Here is an 11,931-nt window from a genome sequence, read left to right as displayed (position 1 = left end):
CGTCGACACCTCCGTAGATGCTGCTGGACAGAGGGGACAAAGTGCTCACCTTCTACAGCCGGAAAGAGAGGTGGTTGGTAGCCCAGAGATGCTTCGAAGGGGGACACCCCGGTGGCTGAGGAGGTGAGACTATTGTGGGCATACTCTATCCACGCAAGTTGCTCACTCCAAGTTGTCTGATTGGTGGATGCCAAGCACCGGAGGGCCGCCTCGAGTTCCTGATTGGCCCGTTCTGCCTGGCCGTTAGTCTGCGGGTGGAACCCAGAGGAGAGACTGACCTGCGCTCCGAGGGCGTGGCAGAATTCTTTCCATACCCGAGATGTGAACTGCGGTCCTCTATCAGAGACGATGTCCGTGGGGATTCCATGAAGGCGAAAGACATGGTTAGTCAGGAGTTGAGCCGTTTCTAAAGCAGTGGGGAGCTTGGGAAGGGCGACAAAGTGAGCAGCTTTCGAAAAACGATCAATGATAGTAAGGATGACTGAGTTACCTGAGGAGGGAGGGAGACCCGTGATGAAGTCCATTGCAATATGTGACCATGGACGGCCAGGGGTCGACAGGGGTTGGAGAAGGCCGGAAGATGGCTGATTGACGCTCTTGTTTTGAGCGCATGTAGGACAGGCAGCAACGTATTCGTGGACGTCCTTGGCCAACGATGGCCACCAGGCGAAGCGTTGTAGAAAGGTAATGGTGCGGTGGACCCCAGGGTGGCAGGTGAACTTGGCTGTGTGAGCCCAATGCAAAACTTGTGATCTGACGGTAGAGGGAACAAAGAGTAGGCCCGGGGGACCCGTACCAGGGTCTGGTTCCATGCGTTGGGCCTCTCGAATAGCTGACTCAATCTCCCAGGTTAGGACCCCGACAACACACGTGGAAGGAAGAATGGGGGTGTCCTGGGCAGTGTCTTCGGAGGTAGCAAATTGGCGTGAGAGGGCATCGGGTTTGACATTACGAGAGCCGGGTCGGTAGGTGATTGTGAATTGGAATCTAGTGAGAAACAGAGCCCACCTAGCTTGCCTGGCGTTGAGTCGTTTCGCGGACCGGATGTATTCCAAGTTCTTGTGGTCGGTCCAAACCACGAACGGTTGGGCAGCTCCCTCCAACCAGTGACGCCACTCTTCAAGGGCCAGCTTGATGGCTAGTAGCTCACGGTTCCCCACATCATAGTTCTTCTCTGCAGGGGAGAGACGGCGAGAGAAGTAAGCACAAGGATGAAGCTTACCGCCCTGTCGCTGGGAGAGCACCGCCCCCACTCCGGCGTCCGAGGCGTCCACCTCCACGACGAAGGGTTGACTGAGATCGGGTTGGATAAGGATGGGAGCAGAGGCAAAGCGCTCCTTCAGACACGAGAAGGCCTGGCGAGCCGGTTCATCCCAGCGGAAGGGGACCTTGGGTGAGGTGAGACGAGTCAGGGGTAGAGCGAGCTGGCTATAGTTGCGGATGAAACGGCGGTAAAAGTTGGCGAAACCCAAGAAACTCTGAAGCTGTTTGCGATGGGAAGGAGTGGGCCAGTCTAACACAGCCTGAACTTTGGCGGGGTCCGCTCTCAGGTTACCTTGTTCAATGACATAGCCCAGGAAGGAGACTGTGGACGTATGAAACTCACATTTCTCCTCCTTCACAAAGAGACGGTTTTCCAGAAGGCGCTGGAGGACCTGCCTGACATGGCGTTCATGCTCGGAGACAGAATGAGAGAAGATGAGGATGTCATCCAGATAAACGAAGACGAAGTGGTTAATGAAGTCCCGAAGTACGTCGTTGACCAGGGCCTGAAAAACAGCTGGAGCATTGGAAAGACCAAACGGCATGACCAGATATTCATAATGACCCAGGTGAGTGTTAAAGGCTGTTTTCCATTCATCCCCCTCCCTTATTCTTACCAGATGGTATGCGTTGCGTAGGTCCAGTTTGGTGAAGATGGTGGCCCCCTGAAGGAGCTCGAAGGCAGAGTGTAACAGAGGGAGTGGATATTTATTCTTCACTGTGATATTGTTAAGGCCCCGATAATCAATACAAGGTCGTAAGCTCTTGTCTTTCTTGGCAACGAAGAAGAAGCCGGCAGCCACAGGAGATGACGAGGGACGAATGAGACCGGCAGTGAGTGATTCGTTGATGTACTTTTCCATACTTTCTCGTTCGGGCTGAGACAGACTGTATAGGCGGCTGGTAGGGAGGGGTGCGCCGGGAAGGAGATCAATGCCGCAGTCATACGGCCGATGCGGAGGAAGCGAGCGTGCTCTATCCTTACAAAACACTTGTTTGAGATCATGGTAGACGGGTGGCACGGAGGAAAGGTCCGGCGGCTCGGAGAGAGAAGAATTGGTTGGCGGTTCAGAAAAGAGGGTGGCAGCTTTAAGACAGGACATGTGACAATCTTCCCCCCACCCCACAATGCTCTCCTTTTTCCAATCGATAACGGGGCTATGTTGACGCAACCAAGGGTAACCCAGAACTAGCGGTGTGAGCGGGGCTTGAAACACATACAACTGGATAGTCTCGGAATGATTGCCAGAGAGAGTCAGTAAAACGGGCTCAGTGATATGAGTGATGTTAGGAAGCCGCTGGCCACTGAGGGCGGTGACCTGGAGTGACTGTGGCAAAGGCTCGGTGTTCAGGTTAAATCGTCGGGCCAGCGAGGCATCAATGAAGTTTTGTTCTGCCCCTGAATCGATTAGAGCCTTAAGACGGTGGACCTGAAGCTGTACAGTTAATTTAGCTGCTAGCATGAGCCGTGGAGGAGATTGTGAACTAGAGACCTCGCCCACCCGTATTCTCCCCTCTACTGGTGGGCACGACCTTTTGGCAGGGATGGGCAGGCATTGGCAACATGACCCCTTTTGCCGCAATAAAAACACTCACCGGCCCTCCACCGACGGTGCCGTTCTTCGGGTGAAAGACGAGAGCGACCCAGCTGCATAGGTTGCTCACCCTCCTCCATGTTGTGCGCCTCCGAATTTCTTCCGCCACTCGTGGCACTTCCGCCCGAGGCTTCTTCGCCGCGTCCCAGAGACCTCTGGGAAATGTAGTCCCCGGTACTGCGGCGCGCACGTAAATGCTCGTCCACCTTAACACACAACGTTATCACATCAGATAAAGTCTTCGGTAACTCTCTCATCATGAGTTCGCCCTTTAATTCATCACACACGTTATTCAACAAAGTACTTATCAAGGCTGGCTGCCCCCACCCGGTCTCCTCGGCCAACGTCCAGAACTCAATGGAGTATTCCGCCATACTCCGTCTTCCCTGCTTGAGATTTAGTAAACGGTGAGCAGCTGCCTCGGCGCCAGTACCTCTCTCAAACACACATTTAAACTTAGTCAGAAAATCCTGATAGGAGATGTTGGCGTCAGTTCTAAGAACTGCTTGAGCCCAGTTTAAGGCTGGTCCACGTAAGAGCTGGACAAAAAAGGCAATCTTTGCCCCATCAGTTTCATATGTCCTCCGCAACTGTCTAAACTGCATTGTTATTTGGGTTAGAAAACCGGCACACTTGTGAAACTCACCCGCAAAGGGCTCCGGTGTTGGCAGAGCTCGTTCCGGAGGCTCCGATGGAGCGGGGTGAGGCTGAGCCGAAGATCCGGGTATCGGAGGCTCAGAGCCCGGTAACTGTGAGGAGACAGAGGGAGGAGAAACTGTTGGGCTTGCCAAAGGTACGTGCTGGGCGAGGGCCTGCGTTAGAGCAGCCAACTGCTGATTGATGTGCCGCAGCATTTGTTCGTGGCGTTCCAACACTTCCCCGGCCGTGACGGCGTGCTGCTGGGCGGCAGAGTCCGCTGAGTCCATATTCTGGCTGGATCGTTATGTTAGGGTTCAACGCAGGGGACTCAAACGCGGGACTCCTGAATCAGCTTAAGACAAGGGTTTATTAACAGGGGTCACCAAAGTGTATATACAGAGAGTGCGGGGTAGTGCTATATACAGAAATGTGAGGGACGGGCTCCAGGGGATCCAAGGGGGGAATCACTCGCTCTCCAGCTCTCCACATACACGACAGCAGTCCTCTTCTTTCACACTCGACACAGATTCACACGGGAGGGGTTATCCAGGGGGGTCTGCAGATCAGAAGACAGGAATGAGAACAATATTTACAGAAGGCACTTGACTTATCTTGAGCTGAGGTTCGACTTTCACTGACGCGTGGCAGACAACGATCCAGCGAAGACCAGCAGTCACTTCCTGGCTTAAATGCTGTTCACCTTGATGGGCACCAGGTGTGTTCTTTCCCGTGGGCGTGGGCCGAGGGCGTGAACCCGCAATGAGTTCCGCCCCGGCGACAGAGAGGAGGAGAGAGAGAGAGAGCACAAGGGCGAGAGACAGATGGAAAAGGCCAATCAGCGTCTCGCTGATCCCTCAGGCCGTGACAACAAGAACAACATGAAAAAAAGAAGAAACTTCAGTAACACCACGAATGGAGGTCAAAAGACAAAAAGTAAAGCATAAAACAAAAACTAAAGAGGCAGGATACATGAGGAACAGGATATAGGAGGAAATAGACACAATAATAGAAAATATCAAGAGACAAACCGTAATAACCTGGGTAAAAAGATGAGGAAACAGGAACTAGACAATGGGAAAACAAAAAAAAGTGACTGCTTCAGTCTCAGCTGACTACAGGTTTCCCCAATCTTAGAAATAGTACATTTGCATAATGACTAAAACTAGCTATTAGTACTATTAGCTGGTACTATTAGTACCATTCACAGAGTTGGGGAATGGCTGCTATCACAGGATTGTAAGATGGCGAAAGATGTACCCTAGGCTCCCTTCTCAATTCAGAGATGTTCTTAATCTTTTCACGTAAAAAGCCTCTTTGACTCCCCACTCAAACCAGCGTTCCTCCCTGTTCAGGATGTGTACATCCTCATCATTGAAAGATGATGACACCTACCTGGCCTGTAGGTGTAAATAGACTGTAGAGTCCTGGCCTGACACGGTAGATCTTCAGTGTTGTGCCATCTGCTTAGAGGTTCTTTGGTTTTCCCGATGTATAAATCATGGCAATCCTCCCGGCACATAACAGTGTACACTATATTACTCTGTTTGTGCCAGGGACCCGATCCTTGTTCACAAAGTGACAAGGATCGGAACCCATTGTTCCTTCAGTGGGCTGGTTTCAGTCATTGTGCAAATGTACTGTTTCTAAGGTTGGAGAAACCTGCAGTCAGCTGAGACTGAAGAAGTCACTTGGATGAGTGACGAAACGTTTCTCCGACTGAAAACACTACGTCCAGATGAACAGAATCAACTTTTTGGGATTTGCTGAACTGGATAATTGAGCATGCATCAAGACATGTAAAATCACTTGAAAATGTATAGTTATCATTTTCATTTGAAAAAGTTTGGAATATTTAAAACACTGTCAAATTTTTAAGTTGTGTTAAGAAAAGCACAATAAACAGACAAAGTGTACAAATGTGTTTGCAGTTGATGAAAAGCAGCAGCTGACTCACCTGAGTTTCTTTCAAAAGCTCCAGGATGAAGGATGTTTATCGTCTCATACACCAGGTTCTTTGGAAACTTGTTGAGTGCAGCAGTTTGAGAAAAACTCCATAGCAAATATTCAGAAGCTGTCTCAATGTCACAGATGAGTGTGTAAGTGAAGTGTTTGATGATTCTGCTGCATTCTGCAAACGTGGAACAGGCTCGACAAACCAAAGCTGCTGAAATCTGAACAGAGTCTGAGAGCGAATGAAACGGGAAAGTTTAAAAAGTTTCATGCGATGGAGTCTACATTTGTTCCCATGGAATAGAGTTTATGTGACACATCGCTTCTATGCTTTCTTTCCAAGCTGTTAGATTACCATTACCTGGATGATTGAGAACCTAGGAAAATAAAAATGAAGAAAAATAAACACGGCGTAGATAAAAACATGAGGAAACAGGGTTTGCACAAGGATATTTGGCATGAGGACTGGACTTAGGGATCAAACAACCAACCTTTTTTCTAAGTGTTTTCCCCATGCTATACTCCTACATCTGATCGCGGGGTTTCCCCACCTGACAATTTTTACATTAATTCATGAGTATACTGTATATATTATGGAAAGCAAGGAAAAACATAGGTTCCAAGGTAAATGGTAAATGGCCTGCATTTGTATAGCGCTTTACTTAGTCCCCAAGGACCCCAAAGCGCTTTACACTACATTCAGTCATCCACCCATTCACACACACATTCACACACTGGTGATGGTAAAGGTAAGACTGTTGCTGACATGAGTTCAGGAAGGATTTAATTCAGGAAGTTTGTATCAAAATAGGAGCCCCTCATATTACTCAGTACCCTTGAAGTTGCTCTCAGTTTGTAAAATGTTGGTGACCTCAGCACTAAATGCTTAGTTATTGTAATTAATGTATTGATTTGGTGATGCTCATTTGATTTGACTGAAGTCGAGAGATGTTAGTCAGGTGAGAATCAGCTGAGAGTCAGCATCTCTGTGCTATGTTAAGGAAAGTCTAAGGCACCTCAAAGCAGGCTGTGCAAACATGCATAACACTTGAATGCATGACTGAGCGAATAAGTCTTCTTCACAACATCAGCCACTTTCTTTTTTACTTGACCATATCCAAAGCAGAGGTACAAAGAGAACAACCAACAAGCCTTGGGTCTGTTATTTATGAATGTTAAAACATATAGTGTATTATTTAGTATTGTTATTGGGCTTACTGTATTCTTGGTTATATCTCTTACATGCATTTCAGACAACTAAAATCAGCTTAAGTAAAGTCAGACTGTGTCAAACAGTAATGAAGACGTCGGAGAGACTCAGCTCAGACTGCAGGTGTTTTCACTTGGCAGATCGAGCGGCCCGCTGGACTCACTGTGAGGCTCCCTTCTAAAGATAAATGAGAAGCAATTTGTTACTCCTGCCAGACTAGACACTGACAGCATCTGGTCAGTGTGTGAAACCATTTAGATAAAAATGAATTTGGTGACCCAGAATTTCTGCAGGTCAGGCTTTTCATGACGGGAGAGATGGATGAAGTTTGTGGTGCAGATGGAAATAAAATGAAGTAAATTTGAGTTTGTGCAGTGGCGGACAGGTTGGTTTGTCTTTTAGGGCAATGTGTGATGCTGGACCCACTCAGAGACTGTGTTGTGTTCACAGCAGCAGAGCAGACAGAGTGGACAGTACGTAGATAGACTGAAGTGGAGTCTGCAGCTCTTTGATGTGTGGGGTCAGTGAGTCTAAAGTGGCTATGCAATCTAACCTTGACCATATGTATATGTGACTCACTTAAGGCTAGGTGGAGAGGTTAAGGTAAAGAGGTTAGTGGAACCAGCTGTGAATGGGTTTTTTGGCCAGTCTTGCCTGAATGCATATAGAGTGAGCTGTTACTCAGTGATGGAAAAATCAGCATGCACAGGTCATTAGAAAAATATTAAAGAGCAAATAAACAGTCAATTTGATGAGCAGGACAAATTTTTTCAGTACAAATTTCACAGTTTTTAAAGAAAATAATGAAATGTGGCCCTGTGCAATTCAAACTTTTATTTCCCTGCTGCTTTTTACACGTTTTATTTATCTGAGTTTATTTGACCAGGTGGCTGTTTTTAGAGTAAGTAGACCTGAGCATCTTTGGGCTTGAAACTAAGGGGCTTAAAACTCTTCTTTAAAAGTCCTGTGTTTAAAAAAAGATCAGATTTGTGGTTAAAACAAACAACTACAGTTTTCATAGCCTTAATAATTAATGTATCAGTTAAAATGATTAAAATGTAATGGTTTAAAGAAACAATACTTATTGTAGTCTGATGATAATGTCCTTTGCCATCTCATCAGGTTGTGTTTTTGGTAGTGTTTGGATGTGTGCATACATGCATGTCATCATTCTGACAGTAAACATGATCCAGTTGTTAAGTAATGATGTATGAATCCTGCTTCCCGGTCCAAACTACTCTGAGTTTATTAAGGCTGTTGTGTTTTTAACATGCTTTATATCTTGTTCTATTTAATCTGAACAAGCCCCTAAAAGTAGTCAGTGATCACTGTCGACCTGTCTCGGTTTTTATTACCACTATTCATTTTAAAGCTCAGTTTTTAAAACCTTAAGATGTAACTACAGCCCAGCCCATGCAGCAGTATATTGTTGACTAACCTCGTATTGTGGATGGATTATCTCAGTTGTTCTCTTGACTGAAGTTTGGTCAATTTACAGCATCCTGCCATGCGATTGCATTTGTCCCTAACTTTTGGCAACCTTCATGTTAACTTTTATCGAGTGGAAAAAAGTTAGCGTTCATCCTCTAGCTTCACTGTGTTTATATTATGCTAACCATAGCTGTTAAACTTCATAAATTCTGTTTTCATGGATGCCTGCATGTTAAACTTAATTGTTACACGTGTAGAGCAGCCACACTGATAATTTTATTAAAGATGAAAGAATTTAGACAGTTTGTAACTCTCAGTGATGCCGCAGTGTTTTATTTGACTTTGGGACCAGAAGCGAAGTTTGGACCCGGAAACAGCAGACTTAAAGACCGGATTACTTGAAAAGTTTTGAATGAATTCTGATAAAACTTTGTAGGGGTGGAGAGTGGGGACATGTTAGAAATCTACTAAAATTTGGCTTACATCCACTAAGGTCTCCAAGGTTAACTTAATGATTTATCAGTTGAAAATTGACAGAAAGCCATATTCAGTTAAATTCAATTCAACTGTATTTTTATATAGCACCAAATCACAATAACAGTTGTCTCAAGGGACTTTATATTATAAGGTAAAGACTCTACTGTATAAATATTCAAAATATGACACATTTGATTTTTAACATATATCCTAATTTCATGTAGAGCTTTTTAATACTATGTTTCCTACTGCCATTGTTAGTACTGACAACATATAAGCATATAGGAAGTGGTAAATAGGGATTCTAAATATATATATGTGGATATTGTAACTTTATGACTGTTATGTACATTAGAGCAACAGATTATAATTGTTTAAATATATAACTATTTTAATACATGTACAATTTTTCGGAACTTTTGGGGTTTTTTTGGTAAACAAAAAAAATAACCTTCTGATCAAAATCTAACATTTAAACAAATTTACGGTGGGCCCATGGTCAATAAAGGGTTAAACAAATTTACTAAACAGTAAAATGAATGCTTCACATGTACCATTTCCACATAAATACAAAATAATTGTATTCAAAATTGTGTCAAGTATATTGAAATGGGTTTCAACGCAGCAAATAACAAAGCACAGAAAACAAAATGAATATACAGACACTATGCTATTCCTTTAAGAGAAAGCATTGCCTACGTACTTAATTAGTTGCCCAAGTGTATAAATATAATATAAAATAAAGACTTTTGTTCAGTCATGGATAAAAGATTTTAAAGGATAACAAGCACTAATATTACATTCATGATTTCCAAAAAGAATTTCTAATTTGGATTGGTGAGTCCACAGTTTTCCACTTCACAAAAGCTTCTTCAGGATAGTGGAGGCACCTGTGGTTCTGGTTTAGGTATCTTTTAACTTGCAGTGGCATTTTATATGCTAAGAGTTAAGATTTAACTAAGAGTTAAGATAATATATTATACTGGCCTGAGCTTCACTCAGCAAATCACTTTGGCACTGCCAACATTTTCACATGTGGTTTGCAGCAATCTTATCTGTCGGGTAGTTTCAGTTTTACACAAGTGAAGATTAAATCATTCAGTTTTCCCATCAAGTCAGACCTCTGCTCTACATTTTTGAAATCACTCTCTCACACCCCCTCCTCCTTCCATCTGTTTTTAATCAACGCTCACTGCCAAAACCAAGATACACTTCCCTGAAGAGGCAACTCACATGCAGGAAAGTCATAAAGCAGTCTGCAAGCTGGACCTTAAGTGCAGGGTCCCACAGGAGTATTTTTTATCATAGTATATCAACACCTAGTTCCAGCATTTCAGAGAAATTAACATCTGTGGTTGTGTTCCAACTGGGTGTTCGAAGGAATCATGTCAGGCTGTTTGGCACTGACATATACATAACTAAAGATTTCAGTCATTGGTTGTAGTTGTGCTTCCATTGAAATGTGTCCAGTTTGATCAAGGACAGTAACATTAAGTACAATTAGGTCCAAAATTTGTTGGGCGGAGACACATCTATAGGTTTTCCTGTGTATAACGCCACGTTGCTTTTTGTACAAACTTGCAGCTTTGATTCGGATTTCACACATGCATAGAAGCCCATTTTCAGATACTCAAAATTAACTGGAGAAACATAACAATTTTAAATACAAGGATTGTTTTTAATACTTGGATGACTGCCTGAAGTCTTGAACTCTTGAGATGCACTGCCAGGCCTTTACTGCAGCCAAATGCAGTTAGTCCTGGCTGGTTGGTCTGTTAGCATGTATTTTGTATTTAATAAAGATAAGCATGCCCTATTGGGGTGAACGCAGGTGACCAACTTGGCCATTAAAGAAGATCTTCTTTGAGAAACTCTTGGTCTGCTTCTGGAGTATTTTTTGGGTCATTTGCACTGTGATAATCAATCCGGTCAGTTTTGAATCTGTGCAGAGAGTTAGCCATGTGCACTTCAGACTTCATCCTGTTTCTGCTATCAGCAGTTACATCATTCAAGTATAATTCCAGTTTAGTTGAATCAGTTCAGCAAAATGCTTACAATACTGAGTCTTTCTCACACCGTTTGAATTCCTAGTATGTAAAATAATGCACTTTTGTCAAAGCCACCAGTGCTTCTCAGTTACACTCGAGGGGTCAGCTGGCAGAGGTGTGCGACATGCCTGGTCATGACCTTAGTGAAATGGAGCTGGCCCTCCCAGCACTAGTGATGGGATTTCCGGCTCTTTTTAGAGAACCGGCTCTTTCGGCTCGGCTCACTAAAAAGAGCCGGCTCTTTCGGCTCCCAACCGGCTCTTCAGGTTGTTTTGTTGCTTTAATTAATTTATTATTAACAACAATATAAAATTATGAACAAAAGGAATTACTAATGTAAAAAAAAACGTGGTTTTATTTATATATGTTTATATATAAATATATATGGTGGCCCCTAGAGACAAAACACGTACAAACTCCAAAACACATTTCTAGCGTTAACTGAACTTCCAAAACAGAGCTACCGAGATCACTTAAATTACACAATTGAAAGCATATGTGTATTGTTTGTGTATTTATACACAAGCACTCATATATATTCAAATAATTTAAAAAAAAAATGTTCATTTACCTGTTACTACCACACACACCAAATCCAGTCATTGGTACTTGCTGGCTTGTGTAGCCACTAGGTAACAAAAGCTCAACACTGCGCCTAGCATCCTGGAGCACTTCTGTTGTGTTTTGTACGTGCTTCTGAGTTTGTACGTGCTTCGGAGTTTTTACGTGCTATGGAGTTTTTACGTGTTTTGGAGTTTTTACGTGCTTCGGGGTTTGTATGTGCTTTGGAGTTTGTACGTGCTTTGTCTCTAGGGGCCACCATAAATATACTTTTATTTATTCACTCCACATAAAATGTAATAAATAAATCATATAATACAAAAAACAACTATTTACATTTCAACTTTTAACTATTTAAATTTTCAGCTTTTTCCTTTTAAACAAATATAAAGTGAAACAACACAAAACACTGCAAACCACAACACAATTAAATATACATTCAAATATGAAAACAAAAAGAACATGCACATTATCTGTCATATGGGCCTGCATGAATAACTTTCTGAATCCTTTATCATCCGCAACTGAAAATAGTTGTGGACAGGGGCGATTCTAGGATCAGAGCTTTGGGGGTGCTGAGCACCCAGAGAGCTGCCCATCCAGGCAAGGTAAACTTTACTCGTCACAATGAGACTTCTTCCCTGTCTCTGTCAGTCCCTGCATCCTTAAATGTCTCCAGTTGTCCCGAGTTCCCTCTGACTGTCTCCTTGGTGCATTTAAACCCCTGTTCCTCCCTGTCCTCATCGTCTGTTGTCTT

This window comes from Pelmatolapia mariae, linkage group LG15 (genome assembly GCF_036321145.2).
Source record: "Pelmatolapia mariae isolate MD_Pm_ZW linkage group LG15, Pm_UMD_F_2, whole genome shotgun sequence".
NCBI lineage: Eukaryota > Metazoa > Chordata > Actinopteri > Cichliformes > Cichlidae > Pelmatolapia > Pelmatolapia mariae.
The sequence above is the reverse complement of the archived record's forward strand: the minus strand, read 5'-3'. Positions refer to the sequence as shown.